Below are 20955 nucleotides of genomic sequence, written 5' to 3'. Positions count from 1 at the left end.
CCAATTTTGGCATGGTTGTTAGAGAACATATACCAACACCATGTACCAAATTTCAGCCGGGTCGGATGAAATTTGCTTCTTTTAGAGGCTCTGCAAGCCAAATCGGGGGATCGGTTTATATGGGGGCTATAATTAATGATCGACCAATATGAACCAATTTCTGCATGGTTGTTAGAGACCACATACTAACACCATGTACCAAATTTCAGCCGGATCGGATGAAATTTGCTTCTCTTAGAGGGTCTGCAAGCCAAATTTGGGGGTTCGTTTATATGGGGGCTATACGTAAAAGTGGACCGATATGGCCCATTTGCAATACCATCCGACCTACATCAATAACAACTACTTGTGCCAAGTTGCAAGTCGATAGCTTTTTTCGTTCGGAAGTTAGCGTGATTTCAACAGACGGACGGACGGACATGCTTAGATCGACTCAGAATTTCACCACGACCCAGAATATATATACTTTATGGGGTCTTGGAGCAATATTTCGATGTGTTACAAACGGAATGACAAAGTTAAAATACCCCCATCCTATGGTGGAGGGTATAAAAACTTGTCAAAAATGTGTTGAGGATTTTTGTGAGGAATTTAAATTTAAATTGGGGATTTTTGGGGACGAAAACATCATAATTAGTGGACAAGAACTACAAAAATATTGGTAACACTGGTTGTTAGACCACATCATAAAATTTTTAAGGCTAATACATACACGCAGACACTAAATGTGTTTGTGTTAATGAAATCAAAGCGGCAATGAAAATGTGCGTGAAATGGCATTGGCTTCAATACCCGATAATTTAGAAGAGAAACATAAAACGACATAAAAGAAAAAGAAAATAAAATAAAGAAACAAAAACCATAATAAAATCAAGAAAGAAGACAAAAAAGACGAATTCATTTGGAAATGGAGGTAGAATTTTTGTTATTGAAATGCTTTGTAAAGCCTTAAAGGGGGGATAGGTTAACAAAATAATGATTAAGAAGTGAGTTACAAGGAATCCATTAATGGCCGTAACAACCTGTTTCAAGAAACTTGAAAGCTTTTGTTTTGTTTGGGGGCAAAAGAGAGACAAAGTCACAAGGAAGTTTTTGGAAGCTAATTAGTAAAAGCTTTCCCTTTAGCTGAATATGACCATTAAGAGACCATATTAAAAGCTTTTATGAAAGAGCTTCGTTAGCTTTTCTAAGAGTCCAAAGGGAAATTTCTCTCTTTATAGGCAAAAGAGTTGTAAGCTTTTTGGGGCTTATGCACTCCAAAGCTCATATAGAGAGCAACATAACAAGGATGCTGCCTCCAACAATGCCAAATGAGTTTTATTTCCTGTGCAAGGGAATTTTTGGTGAGTTTTTCACAACACAACGACAAACGGACCCGACCCACGACAACAACATGTGAAGTGTATGGGATTCGATGCCTTATGTATTTGTTATTGTTATTGTTTTTTTTTGTTCGTTCATTCTTGCACAATTTAGGTAGAATATGCTGATAAACGGTAAAAACTTCTGGGAACATTTTTGTAGTTCAGTTAAGCTCCAGCATCCATAAGGAGCACGAGCATATAACGGTCGTTTTGATTTTCGGTAAAAGTTATAAAAAAAGAACTCCATGTCACATAGAAAACTATTTAATAGAATGAAAAACTAAACAACAACAAATGGATAACAATTTTTGGGAATAATTAAAAAAAAAAAACAAGTGAACATGTCATTTCATTGATATTCGGTTTGAAAAACGGTTATTTTCCAACAAAAATCGGTCGGCGGTATTTGTTCGATATACAGCAGCTTCAACAGTTTGAAAGGATAATAATAACAAATAGAAGACGAAGCAAAAAGGAGAGTCCATTGTCCATGACAATTGACACCAGGTGTGTAGGTTGATGGCCATAATAATACTTCTGTCCCCTCTCCCTTTCCGGGCACTAAGAATTATAATTTTTGTGTGGAATACTACACCAAGACAGGTGAAAGTGCATTTCGATGCTTTTAGTTTTAGTGTCAGTAAATGCAAAGATGAGCTAGTGTACGGTTCGTTGTGAGCATACGGACGGATGTGTAGAAAATTTGCCGGTTGAGAAAAATATACGTCAAGCGAAGACAAAAAAAAACATAAGCTGTCAAATATATTAAAAGAAAAAGTCTTAGAGAATAATTTGTGGAAAATATATAAAAAAATAAAAGGTTAGCATAAAATATAAATTTGTTTTGTGGTTTCGTATGTATTAAATAACAGTGTTAGTGTGAGTATATGTTTTCATAACTAAGGATATTTTCAAATATCCTATGGGTTCATTAGCGAAAATTATTTGGCCTACTTTGTGATTATCAGAAATTTTTAAATATTTTTAAATACCAATAAATTCCAAGTCTCCTAAATATTTATATTCTCTCTAATGTGTTATGAATGTGTAAGTGAGCGTGTGTGTGTGTGCTGTTAATCCGCCAAACTAAATGCCGGTATTACTTTGGTGAACAAATTTTCCTGTTTGGCTAGCAGAAAAATATGTCTGCTCATCATAATATATCATCTGTAAAAAGGACACAAGTAAATCATGATGTTTTGATATTAAATTTAAATTTTCAGCCAGAAAATATCAAGACGGTAATATGTCATAAAATCAAGTTCCACAAAAATGTTTTGATATTAAATTTAAAATTTCAGCAAGAAAATATCAAGACGGTAATATGCCATAAAATCAAGTTCCAAAAACATGAATGATAGGCGTAATTTTATATTCTTTATCGGTCAACATTTTTTAGTACTCATAGTTTTGAATTAGACAGCAAGTATCATGTATTTAATTAAATACATGCAAAAACCTTTATCTTTGTCGAATTTATTAAATTTTTTTTTTTTAATTATTATTTATTAATGCTATTTATCTTATCTAGATATTTACATTATTTAAGGCATTATTCTAAATAATTAATGGCATTTACCCATTGGCAAATCCATATTGTAAACAATTTTCAAACATTTAATGACTTAGTGGAGTTTATGTAATATTGATAATTATTTATAATTATATTAAATCTTGCGGTGCTCTGCGTTTGAGTCTTCTAAAGGTTTCAGTGTTGGTCATTAGAATTGACGCTAATGGATTTGGATGGGCTTCAATTCTGGATTTGTATGCTGTTATTTGAGCCGTAATCTCCTCTTTTATTGTTGGAATATTTAGATCCTTGTGTAGTCGTTGGTTAGTTATATAGGTTGGAGCAGTGGCGATTTGTCGCAATGTTTTTGATTGAAATTGTTGCAAAAGTTTTATATTTGTGTTTGATGCAGTCCCCCATAACTGAATTCCATACGTCCATATAGGCTTTATAATACATTTGTAGATTAGAAGCTTATTCTCTAGAGAAAGTTTCGACTGGCGGCCAATTAGAAATTTCATTCTGTTTGACTGGATGCTTAGTGCTTTTCTTTTAGTCTCAATATGTTTTTTCCAAGTCAACTTTCTGTCAAGATAAATTCCTAGATACTTTGCTTCATTTTGCTGAGGAATTTGGATTTGATTCATGTACACCGGCGGACATGTACCTTTCTTGAGACTGAAAGTCACTTGAATTGATTTTGTTTCGTTAGATCTTATACGTCACTTCAAAAGCCATGATGATAACGAATTTAAATAGTTTTGAAGGATATCACTAGCTCCATTTACAGTTTTATTTACAGCCATTACTGCTGTATCATCAGCGAAAGTACCTATCAAAACTGTTTGAGATACTGGGAGGTCTGCGGTAAAAAGAACATATAATAAAGGGCCAAGAACGCTTCCTTGAGGTACACCTGCACGTATGTTTTTCAATTGGCTCATTTCACCATTTTCTTGGACGAAGAAATTTCGTCCTGATATATATGACTTAATGAACAAGTAAAAGTTTATTGGTAAAAGTTTTTTGATTTTGTAAAGAAGTCCATCATGCCAAACTTTATCAAAGGCTTGGGATATATCCAAGAATGCTGCAGTACAGTACTGCTTTGACTCAAATGCTGTGTTTATTGTTTCAACAAGACGATGTATTTGTTCTATTGTGCCATGGCGTTTTCTAAATCCAAACTGATGATGTGGAATAATTTCGTTTTGGTCAATGAGCGGCATTAATCGTTGCAGAAATAATCGTTCAAGAACTTTTGATAGTACAGGCAAGAGACTTATTGGTCTGTAAGATTTTGCTTGGTCCGCTGGCTTACCAGGTTTAAGAATCATTGTAATTTGTGCTATTTTCCATTGAGGGGGAACAAAGCAATGTACCAAACACGCATTGAATATAAATGTAATGAGGTCAATTCCTTCTTTAGGTAATTCTTTTAGAATCTTCGGAGTAATAAGGTCATAACCAGGTGACTTTTTTAAGTTTAAGTCTTTAATAACTTTTTTTACTTCAGATTTTGTGAATTTCTTAATTGTTAAATCCAATTGATGGGTTTCATTCAGGAAGGTTTGGCAAACTTTCATCAGAATTTGGTGTGAACACACTATGTAAATAGTTTGCAAACTCTTTTGCTTTTTCGAGGTTGGTTTTGGTCCATGAGTTATCGGCCCTTCTGATTGGGTGGTTTGTTTTTGGATTTTGGTTTAATGTCTTTGACATTTTCCACAGAGAGTAATCAGTTGAAGCATCTGGACCAAGGTTTCGTATTTCTCTTTCAATTTTTGAGTTTCGAATATCTTGTAACAGTTTTTGCAGCGTTTTTGTAGCCTTATTTAAAAGCCTTTTATCTTCAGGTGATTTACTTATTTGCCATCGTTTTTTGGCCTTTCGTTTTTCAGAAATTTTTCCAATATATCTTTAGAGCATTTTGGAGGACACACAAGACTATTTTTCGGCGTTGAATTCCACGAAGCTTGTTGTATGGTCCGAGTTAAATATTCTACACTTTCTATAATTTCCTGTTCCGTTTTCAAGCTAATTTTTGTATTTAAGGTGGTTTTAATTAAATATCGAAAATAGTGCCAATTGGTCTTTTTACTATGAAGCTTACATATTGTTTCTTGGGGTATATGCTGAGAATTTAGTGTTAAAATGACTGGCGAATGATCCGAAGATAGTTCTAGACTTGTAGTGCATTTTTGTGAGCCAGGAGATATGCCTTTGCATACACAAAAATCGATCAGATCTGGTATTTTTTGGGTATCAGTCGGCCAATAAGTTGGTGTGTGTGGTGAGATTACATGAAGACGAAGTTCTTTAATGGCCCAGTTTAATTGTCTACCTTTTGGAGTTGTTAAACGAGATCCCCAATTAGTATGTTTGGCGTTATAGTCCCCACATGCTATGAACTTGTCCCCTAGTGTTTTGAAGAAATTTATGTAGAATTCTTTTTTGATATTGTGCCTTGGCGGACTATATACAGACGATATGATTAGAGAACCTTGCCAGTCCTCCACAATGACATTTGTCGCTTGTATTTCTTCAGAACAGTAGTGGTTTCCTGGATAGTGCTTTATTTTTTTCCTAATAAGAATTCCAGAACCTCCGCGTGCCTTTCCGCTAGGATGCATCACGTGGTAGAAATCGTAATCAGGGATACTGAAATAACTCTTTTGGGTGAAGTGAGTCTCTGAAATCAATAAAATGTCTATTTGGTTTAATCGAAGAAATTCTGTAATTTCCAAAGTGTGTTGAGATAAGCCATTGGCATTCCAGAAAACTATCTTAAGGTCTCTCATTTAAAGGAGTTTGAGTAAGCTTTGAAGTTATATTCAATAAAAGAGTTGTCATTTGTTGCATTAAATTGTTGAGATTGTTAAGCATATCATGTAGCTCCCCTGTTTGGGGAGTTTGAAATACAGAAATGTGTGGCTGATTATTTGTTAATTGTTGGCTCTGTTGCTGGTTTACATTTGAGTTTTGTATTACTTGGGAGTATGTGGCATTTGTTGTTCGGGATAGTGCGTTTTCAGTTTGGAGTACGTTCGGTTGATTGTTTGTTCTGGGAGGATAGTGGGTTTTATAGATTTGTTTGTAAATAGTGCAACCTTTGTAATTTGCTGGATGATTTCCATTGTATAAGGCACATTTTACCTCATCTGCCCAGTTTTTACGATGACATGATTTAGATTCATGTTCTCCCGCACATTTAATGCAGATGGATTTTCTTTTGCAGTATTTTTTTGTGTGTCCGTATTGTTGACAATTTGAACATTGTGGAACAGTCTTTTTTGGACGAGGTGGTTCGAAAGATACCACGCTCGAAACTAGACGGGTTACTGAGTAAATCTCTTTGTTGTTGGGTTTAGTAGATAACTCGATTTCAAAGAGTGGGAGAGGCTCCTTAGTACGCTGATGTTTAATGTTCCAAATGTTTACTACATCATGGCCATGGCTGGAAAGTTCGTCCTTAAGCATTTGCGTATCTACAGTGGAGTGCATATTTCTCAGGATAACTTTAAACCCTCTTTCATGTTTTGGTCGGTAAGTATGATACTCAGTATTTTTCTTATCTAGCTCTTCTACAACTTTTTTATACGTGTCATGAGTCTTTGACATTATTTTGACTTGTTCGTTTCGCAGAACTTTAATTTCAAACTGTTGTGGAACACACTCATTTAGCAGAGACATTAATGGCTGGATGTTAGAAACTTTATCAACAAAGATAGGTGGTGGTTTCACATTTTGATCCAAAGTATTAGTATTAGTAATTTCTTCTGTTTCAGTTTGAGAACTCAAAGCCGCAAATCGGTTTGACTGCGTGTTCGAATTAGGTTCTTTGCTAAGCCAATATTTATTCACAATTGCTTGTTTCTTGTTAGCACTTGAATTATTAGGACTAGCTCTGGGGCGTTTTTTGCGTTTAGCAATTTGCCACTCATTATTTGGAGTTGTATTTTGAGTTATTGTTTGATTACAGTCTATTGAGGTTACATCAAAGCGTCCAACTTCTCTGTTGAGTTCATCTTCATCAGTTTCAAATGATTGATTATTCAGTTTCGACTACAACAATTCAATATCTCTTTGCAATTGCAAACAAAGTATCTCATACTTTTGGTTTTTTTCAGTAAGCTCAGCATTTGCCTTTTCAAGTTGTTGCAGCTTGTTGATTCTCAGTGAACCAATGCTGTTTCTGGGTGTCATGACTGTATTCTCAGCCATTTGTTCTCCAACCATACTAATATAATTAGTCAATCATGCAGTACTGGTGCGTATTGTGAGTACGCACCACCATTAACTGCATTACCGACACCGTATATTGTATAGTACTATTTGGAGCAACTCTGTTGATCTCAACCACTATTTGAGAGACAAGACCAGCTGATACTGTCAGAATTTGTGATCAATATTCAGCAGCACAAGTGATTTTGCCGTCTCTATCTGGCTTTGAGTGTTTTTTAATAGTTTTCTTTTAAGATTCTTCAAATCTTAAATGTGTTAAATTAAAAATATTACACTTACTCAGTGTCACAAGTGAAATTTTTTTCAATGAGAGGATGCTGTGGATATGCCAATTTTAATCCAACACCCAATCAGATGACCAAATTCAATGTAAACAAACGAAATTTTAGTTTTTCCTGGGATAAAATTTTCAATATTTAACAAGAAAGTGAAGTCTAAAATATGTAGGGTAAGTGCAGCAAATGTGGTATACCCATTTGTTTTTCGAAAGCCAATTTTTTTGTTTTTCTTCGACAAGGCTGAGATTTTACCACATTCATATTTCTAGTGTTAGCCATCCACGCAACTGTGAATGAAACGTAAGAAACCCATAATTTCGGATATATTTGCGAATTTATTAAAAAACACATTAAGGACGAATTCATAAAATGTGCAGGTAATGTGGTACACCATAATGTAAATTTTTTTGTACAAAAAAAAAAAAAAAAAAAAATGCAATATGTGTATCGCAATTGCATACATTTTATGCTTATTTAGTACTCGTCAGTTATTTACATCCGAAATTTAATAAATTTAAAATATATCTCCACAAAAACGAAATGATTAAGATCCACAAAAAAAAAACCTTCGAGCACGGGTAAATGTGAATTCTTTCAACTGGCACAAAGAAAGAGGTGCAAAAATTAAATTGATCTTTGATTGCTTCATTTTCTGACAGCCACAATCTATTCAGCTTGGTTTAGTTATTCGTATATTGTTAGATAGAGAAAAAAGCTACTATACCACATTACCAGCCTATACCACATTTGCTGCACTTACCCTACCACTTTATAGATCCACATTTTCGATACCATATCAAATCCGTGCTATATATAAAGGTTTAAGTTCCCACAAAACATCTCGATCTGGACAAAATTAGTTGAACTCCTACAAAATTTATATACTTAAAATTTGAGCCGGCTAATGCCCTAGGTTGGACCACAATTTTGAAGTAACTTCCCAAAAGTGTATTTATGATTTATTGGACGATAGATAAGTTTCAAAAATATAGGAAAATTTGAGTCATTTTCAAATAATTTCGACTTAGCAGTGGCGATTTTTCAAGGAAAATGTGGGTATATTGACCATTTTTGACCAAATCGAAAAAACAAATATATATATGGAAGCTATATCTAAATCTGAACCGATTTTAACCAAATTTGACATGCATAGGAACTATGTTAATTCTATTCCCTGTGCAAATTTCACCTAAATCAGAGTACAATTTTGGTCTCTGTGATCATATTAGTGTAAATCGGGGCAAAAGATATATATGGGAGCTGTATCTAACTCTGAACCGATTTCAATGAAATTTAGCGTACTTAGCTATAATACTAATTGTACTTGTTGTGCCAAATCGGCGTAAAACTTTTGCTTTTGGGAACATATAAGTGCATATAAACCGATCCCCACACCCAGAGAAGGAATATGATCACCTCAAACATGTTTTAAGAGCAAAATGTTATTTTTGGGTGGTGACCATGTAACATGGTTTTCGCAACCATGTTATTTTCTCGGAAATCATGTATCTGATTTCGGCAAGCAGGTTATATTTGACGAGAAAATAACATTTTAGTGACAAACATGTTACATGGTCACCATAAAAAAATAACATTTTGCTCTTGAAACATGTTTGAGGTGATCATATTCCTTCTCTGCGTGCAGATTTGGCTTGCGAAGCCTCTAAGGGAAGCAAATTTCATCCGATCCGGTTGAAATTTGGTACATGGTAATAGTATATGGTCTCTAACAACTATGCAAAAATTGGTCCACATCGGTCCATAATTATATATATCCCCCATATAAACCGATCCCCAGATTTGACCTCCGGAGCCCCTTGGAAGAGCAAAATTCATCAGATTTGATTAAAATTTGGTACGTGATGTTAGTATATGATATTTAACAACCATGCCAAAAGTGGTCCATATCAATCCATAATCATATATGTTATAGCCCCCCATATAAACCGATCCCGAGATTTGGTTTTGGAGCCACTTGTAGGAGCAAATTTCATCCGAGTCAGTTGAAATTTGGTACATTGTGCTAGTATATGGCCGTTAACAACTATGCCTAACTAGGTCCATATCGGTATATAGTTATATATAGCCCTCAGATAAATCGATCCCCAATCACACAAAAATTGGTCAATATCAAGTTTATAATTGTATATAGCCCACATATAAGCGACCCCCATATTTCAATTCTGGCTCTCTACGTACCGTGCAAAAGTCCATATCGATTCGTAATTATTTGTAGACTTACCTATACATAACTTTTTTGTCTAATATATACCACGTATGGACTAACTCACAATTTAGAAAACGATGTTAAGAAGTTTTAAGATGAGACAACCCAATTAATTCGATTGTGGATGACAGTCTTTCGTAGAAGTTTCTACGCAATCCATGGTGGAGGGTACATAAGATTCGGCCTGGCCGAACTTACGGCCGTATATACTTGTTTAAACTTATTTATGAGTATTTTAACTTTGCACTGAAAAAACTATTTACGTGATATTAAAGATTACGCAACCTACATTTTAGGAAACGCAATTTACAAAATAATGACATTTTTGATATAGCTCCCATATATATATTTCGCCCGATATGGACTTATATGGCCCCAGAAGCCAGAGTTTTCCTCTAATTTGCTCAAAATTTTGCACAAGAAGAACAATTAGTACTATAGTCAAGTGTGCTATATTTTATTGAAATCGGTTCAGATTTAGATATAGCTCCCATATATATCTTTCGTCCGATATGGACTAATACGGTCCCAGAAGCTAGAGTTTTACCCAAATTTCATTGAAATTTTGCACTAGGAGTACAATTAGTAGTGTAGTGAAGTGTGCCACATTTTATTGAAATCGGTTCTGATTTAGATACAGCTCCTATATATATCGTTCGACCGATTTACACTCATATGACTACAGTGGCCAATCTTTTACTCCGATTTAATTGACATTTTGTACAGGGAGTAGATTTAGCATTGTTGCTATGCGTGCCAAATTTGGTTGAAATCGGTTCAGATTTAGATATAGCTCCCATATATAGCTTTCGCCCGATTTACACTTATATGACGACCGATGCCAATTTTTTGCTCCGATTTAGTTGAAATTTTGCACAGGGAGTAGAATTAGCATTGTAACTATGCGTGCCAAATTTGGTTGAAATCGGTTCAGATATATCTCTCATATATAGCTTTCGCCCGATTTACACTCATATGACCACAGAGGCCTATTTTTAACTGCGATTTAGTTGAAATTTTGCACAGGGAGTAGAATTAGCATTGTAGCTATGCGTGCCGAATTTCGTTGAAATCGGTTCAGATTTAGATATATCTCCCATATATATGTTTTTCTGATTTCGACAAAAATGGTCAAAATACCAATATTTTCCTTGTAAAATCGCCACTGCTTAGTCGAAAAGTTGTAAAAATAACTCTGATTTTCCTAAACTTCTAATACATATATATCGAGCGATAAATCATAAATAAACGTTTGCGAAGTTTCCTTAAAATGGCTTCAGATTTAAATGTTTCCCATATTTATACCCTTCACCACTACTGTGGTACAGGGTATAATAAGTTTGTGCATTTGTATGTAACGCCAAGAAGGAAAAGTCTGAGACCCATCTTTTAGTATACCGATCGTCTTAGATCGGTCTGTCTGTCTGTCTGTATGTCTGTCCGTCCGTCCGTCTGTCTGTCTGTTGATGTATTTTTGTGTGCAAAGTACAGGTCGCACTTTAAGTCCTCAAATTTGGCATAGGGTCGTTTTTTGGAACAAAGACAAACGCTGTTGATTTTGGAAAAAATCGGTTCAGATTTAGATATAGCTGCCATATATATTTATCCCCGATCTTCTCATAATTGGCGTGTTTATCAACCGATGTTCTTCAAATTTAGTAGATCCGAATATTTTATGAGTCTCGAAGAACTTGCAAAATATCAGCTAAATCGGTTCAGATTTAGATATAGCTCCCATATATATCTTTCGTCCGATTTAGACTCATATGACCACAGAGGCCAAAGTTTACTACCGATTTACGTGAAATTTTGCATAAGGAGTAGAATTCACATTCTACCAATGCTTGGTAAATTTGATCGAAATCAGTTCAGATTTAGATATAGCTCCCATATATATCTTTCGTCCGATTTGCACTTATATGGCCTCAAAAGCCAGAGTTTTGCCGTGATTTAGTTCAAATTTTGTACAAGGAGTATGTTTAATAGTATCGGTAAGTTTACCAAATTTGGTTAAAATCGGTTCAGATTTAGATGTAGCTCCCATATATATCTTTCGTCCGATTTGGACTTATATGGCCTCAAAAGCCAGGGTTTTGCAGTGATTTTCTTCAAATTTTGATCGAGAGGTACGTTTAATGGTATCGTTATGTGTGCCAAATTTGGTTAAAATCGGTTCAGATTTAGATATAGCTCCCATATATATTTAGATATAGCTTCCATATATATATATATATATATATATATATATATATATATATATATATATATATATATATATATATATATATATATATATATATATATATATATATATATATATATATATATATATATATATATATATATATATATATATATATATATATATATATATATATATATATATATATATATATATATATATATATATATATATATATATATATATATATATATATATATATATATATATATATAGATATATATATATATATATATAGCTCGATGTACACTCAAATAGCCACGGGGGCCAGAGTTATTCTCCCATTTTCGTGAAATTTTGCATAGATAGCAGAGTTATTATTCTAACTATGCATGTCAAATTTAATCAATCGGTTCAGATTATATAACTCCCATATATATGTACACCAGAGTTGGGACCCACTCTTGACCACATATCTTGGCAAGATCTAACCAATATCCTTGTAAAATCGTCACTGCTGAGTAACAAAAATTGTAAATGTTTCTCAATTTGTCCTATATCTCGAATACATAGTTAAGTATCGTCTGGTAAATCATAAATGCTCTTTTGTATAATTGCATTAAAATTTCTCTCGCTTCATATTTCCCATATTTTTTTACTATGTTAACATTGTGTTTCATCCCAGGGCGTTAGCCGATTTCAATTTTAATTCTAGAGATTTTGTAGAAGTACAAAAAGATGTCACCGTTATAAGTATGTTATTTGTATCTGGAAATGCAAACCTTTATATAGCTCCCAGCAAATTTGAAGTAGTTGAGATGGTAACACAAATGTTGGTCTACATGGTGGTGAAGGGTACAATATAGTCGGCCCCGCCCGACTTTAGACTTTACTTACTTGATTTTATTTCGTTTTGTTACTGCAGTAATGCAACAACACGAAATTTATTTTTAGAAAGCTATTTTGTTTGAATTCACCTAAGTGGTGAACAATCGAACAATGCTTTTTGTTTCTACAGTCAACAACAACAACATGTGACAACATACAGAAACTGGTTTCAAGGAGACTACAACAATTCTAACGCGGTGTACAGTGGGAGTAAAGATGATTCAATGTGTAAGAGGATATTTCCCAAATGTTTTCTTCATAAGGAGTTAGCATAAAGGGCCCAAAATTGTGTTATCTATTCCAGCCAGATCTATACTGAACACTGTGGAAAGGTTCATTCGCCCGAACCGAAACATGTACAGTATAGGCGTGTATAGATTTGTATCTGGCGTTTTCTTTTCAATGACTCATTAATAAAAAGTTCCTTAATCTAAAATTGTCCATTAAGCTCGAATAATAATTGTAAAATTAAAATTTTATTTCTATAGACAATTTTTTCAAAATGTTATTTGTATAGAAAATTTTGTCAAAATTTTATTTCGAAAGAAAATTTTGTCAAAATTTTATTTTGAAAGAAAATTTTGTCAAAATTTTATTTCTACCGAAAATTTTGTCAAAAGTGTTATTTCGATAGAAAATTTTGTCAAAAATTGTATTTCTGTAGAAAATTTTGTCAAAAATTTGTTTTTGTAAAAAATTTTGTGAAAATTTTATTTCTATAGAATACTTTGTCAAAAGTTTATTTCTATAGAAAATTTTGCCAAATTGTATTTCTATAGAAAATTTAACAACATTTGATTTCTATAGAAAATTGGTTGGAGTGGAATATTTTGAAAATTCTACAGAAAACATAAAGAAATTTACCAAACAGTAAAAAATCTACGATTTTTGCTAGAATTCTACCAACTGTGGAAACCGTGTATACTAAACGATGGGTTCCAGGCTGTTTCTTCTTGGCGTTACATACAAATGCACACACTTATTATACCCTGTACCACAATAGTGGTGAAAGGTGTAGAAATTAATTGGGAAAAATTAATTTCGTGTAAAATTTTATTATTATGCCCATTAATTTAAAGAAGTCGATTTTCGGCTCAATACCACAATCCTTTAGATAAGGTCAATATCTATTTTGGAGTGTACCTCTGGCTTGATGTATATGCAAGCCAGTCATTGTCCTAAATTTGAATTGTATTTCGAAATGTCTATTGTTAAAAAAGGAAATTTGATTGAAGACGAAAAATTAAAGAAATTCCTTAAAAATAACCACAAACATTCACTCAGGCATTTAAAATTTTTCAATTATCGTAAAATTCCTTTCCTTTACATTATCTTTTATATCATTCCCCCAAAATTTAAAGAAGATTTTTAGACCCTTTCTCGAAATATTTAGGACAACAAGCAATAGGACAAAATTTAAAAAGGCAGCTGTCAGTCAATTGGAAATGATGTTTGGCTCCAAAACGGAAATTAAAGAAGCATGCCGTTTTCGCCTCCACAAAAAAAAAACGAATTCCAAAAAAAACAAAAAAACAACCCAAAAAGTGCCAAACCAACCAATAACCCCAGCCAACATTGAATAAATAAATCGTCGCCTAACAAATAAATTTTAACGAGACGAGAAAAACAGACATAGACAGTTCTGTGATTTGAAATCGAGAAATCACTAAATAGAAAACACACACACACACACATATATATATATACACTCACGCAACTTGGACAGACAAACAATTCAAATAAAGCCAACAAAATGAAAAATATTTTAACCAAAAAATAGAAAAAGTCAGAAACAAGGAACCATAGTTTTTGGATACTGGATGCCTAGGACAACCAACTGAAGTGTGAATTGTTTGAAACCAATTTCTAGTTTATTTTGTCGTCACTTTGACCCGATACGAGAACAAAGCATAAACGAATTGCTATATGTGTTTGTGTGCGTGTGTATGTGCATATTTGGTTTATTGGTGTCAGTATTTTTACTGCGCCAAAAAATTTCTATTTTATTATTTGTGATTTTGTGATCGTGTATGTGTGCGAGTGGGTGTCTGTATATATAAAAGGACTCATTTGTTTTATTTATTTATTTGTATGGTTTTATGTACAATATGTCGGTGTAATTTGGGCCAACACAAAACCGGAAATTTAGAAAAGTTTATTGGTTTTCTTTTTCATCATAAGTGAATACTTTATAAATTTTGTTTTTTTCATTTTATTCATGGCTTGTCTGTCTACCCGAAATGGATGTTGAAAAGTGTCACTTTCACAAATAGATTTTTGACTGATGGCTTCTAAAGAAAATTTTAGAAAGGAGGAATGCATTTGTTATTCATATCAAATCAAAACTTTTTGGTTAGGAACATTTTCTACGGTATGTGTATAGATTTGTGGTTTACCTGATGGAAAAAATTGCAAAAGTTTGTAGGAAAATTTAAGTTTTATATGCTAATATTTTGTTAGAAAGTGAACATCGGTAAAGTTACTCACATTGCAATCGTTTAAAGTTTTTATACCCACCACCCAGGGATGGAGATGGGGGTATAATAAATTTTATCATTCCGTTAGTAACTCATTGAATCTGAAAAAAAAGGTTGACCGCTTCCAAAGATTTTGTCTTTACACTAATGATTTCTATATTGATTCCGAGCCAAAGAACCGGAGTATTTAAGCATAAGGTATATATGGGAGCTAGGTCTGAATCTATTTCAACCAAATTTAGCAAGAATTCGTAGAATATCAATTCGACTCTCTGTGCAAAATGTTACGTGAATCGGTGTTAAAATTCGGCCTCTGTGGTCATAGGAGTCTAAATTTGGCTGATATTTTGCAAATTTTGCGACACTCATAAAATATTCGGGTATACGGAATTTGAAGAAGATCGGTTGATAAACACGCCAATTATGACCAGATCGATGATAAAAATATATGGCAGCTATATCTAAATCTGAACCATTTTTTCCAAAATCAATAGCGATATTTTGTTAGATGGATTTTGTTAGAAAGTGAACATCGGTAAAGTTATTCGCATTGCAATCGTTTTAAGTTTTTATACCCACCACTCAGGGATAGAGATTGGGGTATAATAACTTTTATCATTCCGTTAGTAACTCATTGAATCTGAAAAAAGGTTGCCCGGTTCCAAAGATTTTGTCTTCACACTAATGATTTCTATATTGACTCCGAGCCAAAGTAAGAAAGTAAGGATACATTTAAGACACAATTCTCTTTTAAAATTGAGTTTTGTGTAATTGATACTAAAACAAGTATATACGGCCGTAAGTTCGGCCAGGCCGAATCTTATGTAGCCTCCACCGTGGATTGCGTAGAAACTTCTACTAAAGACGGTCATCCACAATTAAATTACTTGGGTTGCGGCCGATGGCAAGGCATTTTAAAATTTCTTAACATCATCTTCTAAATTGTAACTTAGTCCATGAGGGATACATAGTAGACAAAAGAAAGGTCGATTAAATACGTATATATTCAGTTCTTGACCGGTATATATAGGGAAGAAATAATTACGAACCGATATGAACTTTTGTGCGGTAATTATAAAGCCAGAATTAAAATATGGAGGTGGCTTATATAATATGGAGGGCTATATACACCCAGCAAAAAAAGCGTCGCCAAAAAAGTAATGAAAATGTTCTTTTTGGATCCGGGAGTGGTGCAAAATTGACGCAGAAGCGATGAATTTAACATGGGCTTGTCATAGAACGGAAGTCGTCCATTTCAACAGCCGTTGCACTGAATTTGCATCACTTCTTTAGGTGTGATCCGAGTTCAATGCTTTGGATGTAAATTAAGAAATTCTGTAATATTTTGTCAAATAAATAATTTTTATATTTTTTTTATAATTTTTAATGGATTCTAACGCTTGTCGGAAACGTTTGACCTCAAAAATTTACAATTTTTTCAGATTGGATTTAGCATTTTTTTCGACAAAATTTAAATGATTTGTACCATTTTATAAATTCTTACTTTATTCTTAATCCATTTGAAACAAAAAAAAGTAAAAATTTCCCATTAAAAGTATGAACAAAACAAGTTATAAAATTTGAATTAAAAGAACTTCCTGCACCCAGAGAAATGATTGGTTGGAATTCGATTAGGACAACAGTTTGATAGTGGAGACCCACAATTTTTAATTGTGTGGAATAATTGTTAGTTATTTCTCTTGTTTGATAGTTTATATAATCAATATAACGATGGTGTGACCAAAAGTTGGTACACATGACCAAATATTGGTCGTTATTTATACATTGAAGTAACTAACCATTTCAATTTATTCCACCCTGTTGTGATAACTGATTTGTTTTGCCAATGTGTCACCAAACCCAACTAAAGGTCCGCCTAGCCAATAAGTTGGTTGTGTTAACAAATTGTATAGTTATAAAGGAATTTGTTGCTATGGACTACATAAATATGAGAACAAATAAGTTGTTGTTTGATTTCATTAATTATAAACTCTAAATTCTCAAAATTTCAATACAATTCAAATTTTTCATGTCGAGTACCCAATATTAGAGAAAATTCTGGCCATAAAGACTTTCTGTGAATTAGGTATATATTCTTTTTAATTCGGTAGCTGCATTCTTAAGTGGTAAGTAACATAATCATCAAATGAAATTAATATCACTCACTCACTTACGTTCTTCCCTACTAGAGATATTTTAACAAATGTGACGATTTCCGAGGATGTGAATGGCTACCTCGCCATCGAACTTAAAATCGATCAGAACTGAAGAAAGATGCAAAGACATAACAACATTTCAAGGTCCATGCGTGAGTCACGATCGGGTAATTGTGAGTGGAGCATCAGCAGTATCTGCATCATTTCCATTCAGTTTTTAATCTCTGTTGGGGTTTTGGGTACATTGGGGTACTGCCACTCAAATCGAATGACATATATAATCATGTAAGGCGTGTTCTATTAGACAAACTTTGCCAACAGAACACGACCAAAGGTACATTTTTTAACGTTAACGCAATTTTTTTTTATATTATGTCTGCTTTTCTTCCAGAAATTTAAAAAAAATATTTTGACCTCCTTGGACCTGAAAATTGTGTAGATTTCGCAACTCTTGCTATCTCATGGAGTTTCTTTTGCAGTTCATAAAAGGTTCTAAAGATGACGATGTTTTTTTAGGTTAATAGTCAATAAAAATATTAATATGTATTAAAATTAAATACAGACTAAAATTAATTCACCAAATGGTTTCTTTAATTTCTCAAGCATTGGTTGTCCGAAAATAATAAATAGTTGTTTCAACAAACGAATAAAATCTTATTGGTTGGGATTACCAATTAGACTTATAATGTGCCCAAATTTTAGTTATCCAAACAATTTGATATACTGTTGTGCAAGACTTCAGTTGGTTGCTTTGACAAATTTTGTCAGTTATATTCTGGTAGTAGATGGGACCGAATAATTTGGTTGGCAAAAGAATTGGTTGGCACAACAAATTTGTTTTCTGTGTGTGGGTAGTTAAAATAAAGAACATCATTGGGAGTGCATCTTCTGGAAGTGTTTTTAAAGTTGTGCCTTTGGAAGAACTTCCAAATTTTTTTGCTGGGCAATTATGAACACGAGTCTACCAAAAATGGCAGATTTTTTACTGTTTGGTAGATTGGTAGAATTTTTGATGTTTTGGAAGATTTTGCAAAATATTCCTCTCCAACTACACGCAAAAAAATAATTCTTTCCTCCCAAACGAAATTTTAGACAAGCAAAGTTCGTTTCTCATTTGCTTTTCGCTGTAAGGAAGTGTATTTGGAAGAAAAGTTTATACTTTTTGTGATAAACGTTTATTCTTTTCCAGGATGTAAAAACAATTTCATAAAGACAAACTCAAAAAAAAAAAAAAACATTGTTTTCTTGCTAATTGCATTTTCCCTCACATCTTTCTCACATCCACTAGGTTTTTTAGTTCTTAACACCTTTTTCTTGTAATACAAACAATGTAGAAGAAATTATACGATTTTATAAATTTTTAAAATTTTTTTACCTTTCGCCTGGACGGAGAATCGAACCGCGGACCATTCACTTTGTAAGCCAACACACTAACCACTGAGCTATGTACCTGTTATGGTCATCAATAGATAAATATCCATATAAGTTATATTTATATAGCATAGCTTGCGGCGCCCACGAACCGAATAAACAAAGTTTATTTAACAGAAACAAACAATTAGTTTGGGACCGTGGAGCAGTGGTTGCTACGTCCGACTTGCATGCCAAAGGTCGTGGGTTCGATCCCTGCTTCGGCCAAAGTTTTTTTTTTTTTTGTACATATATTCCAGATATGTTCGGAAGATTCCGAAAAAATATTCAACATTACATTGTAGTATATTAAATCTTGAACTGTAAAATGTGTCTTATTAAAGACTTAAATTCAGAAAAGAACAGTGTTTGATATAAACGAAATGGACTGTGTTGTTGTTTCAAAAATAACTTTTTTTATTGAAAAAATAAAAATTTTGTAACAAACGATGTTTTTTTGGTGATAAAAGTTTAAAATTTTCGAAGCAATTCAAAAAACTCTAACAAAAGAAAAACGTTTTCGGTACACGTTTTCCAAACGTTTTTTTTCTTTGCGTGTATGAATTGCTTCATAAATTTTCTGTAAAAATTCTGACAAAATTTTCTATAGAAATAAAATTTTGACAAAATTTTCTATGACAATAAAATGTTGGTAGATTATTTTTGGCTCAAGTGGTAATTTTGGCATGGTTGTTATCGGTCATTCACTAGCGAAATGTATCGGATGAATTTTGCTCCTTCAAGAAGCTCCGGAGGTCAAATCTGGGGATCGGTTTATATGGGGGCTAAATATCATTATGAACCGATACGGACCAATTTTTGTTAGAGACCATATACTAACGCCACGTACTAAGTTTCAACCGGATCGGGTGAATTTTGCTCCTCCAAGAGGCCCCGGAGATCAAATCTAGGGATCGGTTTATATAAAGGATATATATAATTATGGACCGATATGGACCAATTCTGTCATGGTTGTTAGAGACCATATACTAACACCACGTGTGAAATTTTAAACGGATCGGATGAAATTTGCTTCTCTTAGTGGCTCCGCCAAATCTGGGTGTCGGTTTATATGGGGGCTATATAGGTTAGGTAAGGTTAGGTTAAAGTGGCCCGATTAAATTTCAGGCTCACTTAGACTATTCAGTCCATTGTGATACCACATTTAACTAAAAGTACCTATTACATATGGGCACTTCTAGTCTTAACCACTGAACCTTCTCTATTATTTACTTTTGTGGAACCAACCAGATTGCTCCAAAAACATTAACAAACTGCTTAAGTTAACGTTTTCCAGGTCAGCCAGTAATCTAAAGCTATATGCTCCTAAAATTCGCTTACGCCTTACACAAAAAGCAGGACACTCACACAAGAGGTGTTTAATTGATTCCTTTTCCTCCACGTCATGACAGCTTATACAATAGTCATTATACTTCGCACCTATAGTTTTTGCAAATTCGCCTATCAGGCAGCGACCCGTTATAGCAGATATTAGGAGTGCTATCTGACGCCTTGAGAACACTAGCATATCCAGTGTGCGGTTTAAGTTTAAATGGGGCCATATGTGCTTGGTGTCGTTACAACCCCTGCAATTTTCCCATCGAACATTGGCCATCATAACAGCCTTCTCACGCAGTAAGAGCTTGCAGGTGGCCAGAGGCATACCAACAGATTCTAGTTCCCCTGGAATATGTAAGGTAGTTCCTAGCCTTGCTAACACATCTGCTTCACAGTTCCCCGGTATGTTCCTATGACTAGGCACCCATATTAGGTGAATATTGTACTGCTCAGCCATCTCGTTGAGAGATTTGCGGCAGTCTATGGCCGTTTTTGAGTTAAGGAACACAGAGTCCAAGGATTTTATTGCAGGTTGACTGTCTGAGTATATATTAATGCCAATATTTGTTGGAACATTACTTCTCAGCCAATTCACCACCTCTCTTATTGCCAATATTTCAGCCTGAAAAACACTACAGTGATTAGGTAATCTTTTCGCTATTCGAATTTCCAGATCTTTAGAATATACTCCGAACCCCACTTGTCCATTCAATTTGGAGCCATCAGTATAGAAATCTATATATCTTTTATTCCCCGGGGTCTGTGTACACCACGCCTCACTGTTGGGAATTAGAGTTTCAAACTTTTTGTCGAAAAGTGGTTTTGCCAGGGTGTAATCCACTACGCTAGGCACATCTGGCATTACTTTGAGGACCGA

General features: G+C 33.8%; 1 protein-coding gene and 1 long non-coding RNA gene across 2 annotated transcripts in view; both read left to right on the top strand.

Moving 5' to 3' along the window:
- The first annotated feature begins 1559 nt into the window (after window positions 1-1559).
- Window positions 1560-20955, top strand: part of LOC142225126 (uncharacterized) — a 979687-nt gene continuing 960291 nt past the window's right edge. The window contains exon 1 of the mRNA XM_075294902.1: window positions 1560-1871. The gene's annotated coding sequence lies outside the window, so the exon portion shown is untranslated. The remainder of the gene's footprint in view (window positions 1872-20955) is intronic.
- LOC142224273 (uncharacterized) lies at window positions 17166-17664 on the top strand. Its single transcript, XR_012719103.1, has 2 exons — window positions 17166-17300; window positions 17364-17664. It is a non-coding gene; the product is annotated as an uncharacterized LOC142224273 (long non-coding RNA).

The sequence above is a fragment of the Haematobia irritans genome, chromosome 2 (genome assembly GCF_050003625.1).
Source record: "Haematobia irritans isolate KBUSLIRL chromosome 2, ASM5000362v1, whole genome shotgun sequence".
NCBI classification, from domain to species: domain Eukaryota; kingdom Metazoa; phylum Arthropoda; class Insecta; order Diptera; family Muscidae; genus Haematobia; species Haematobia irritans.
This window is presented reverse-complemented; position numbering and strand designations above follow the sequence as displayed.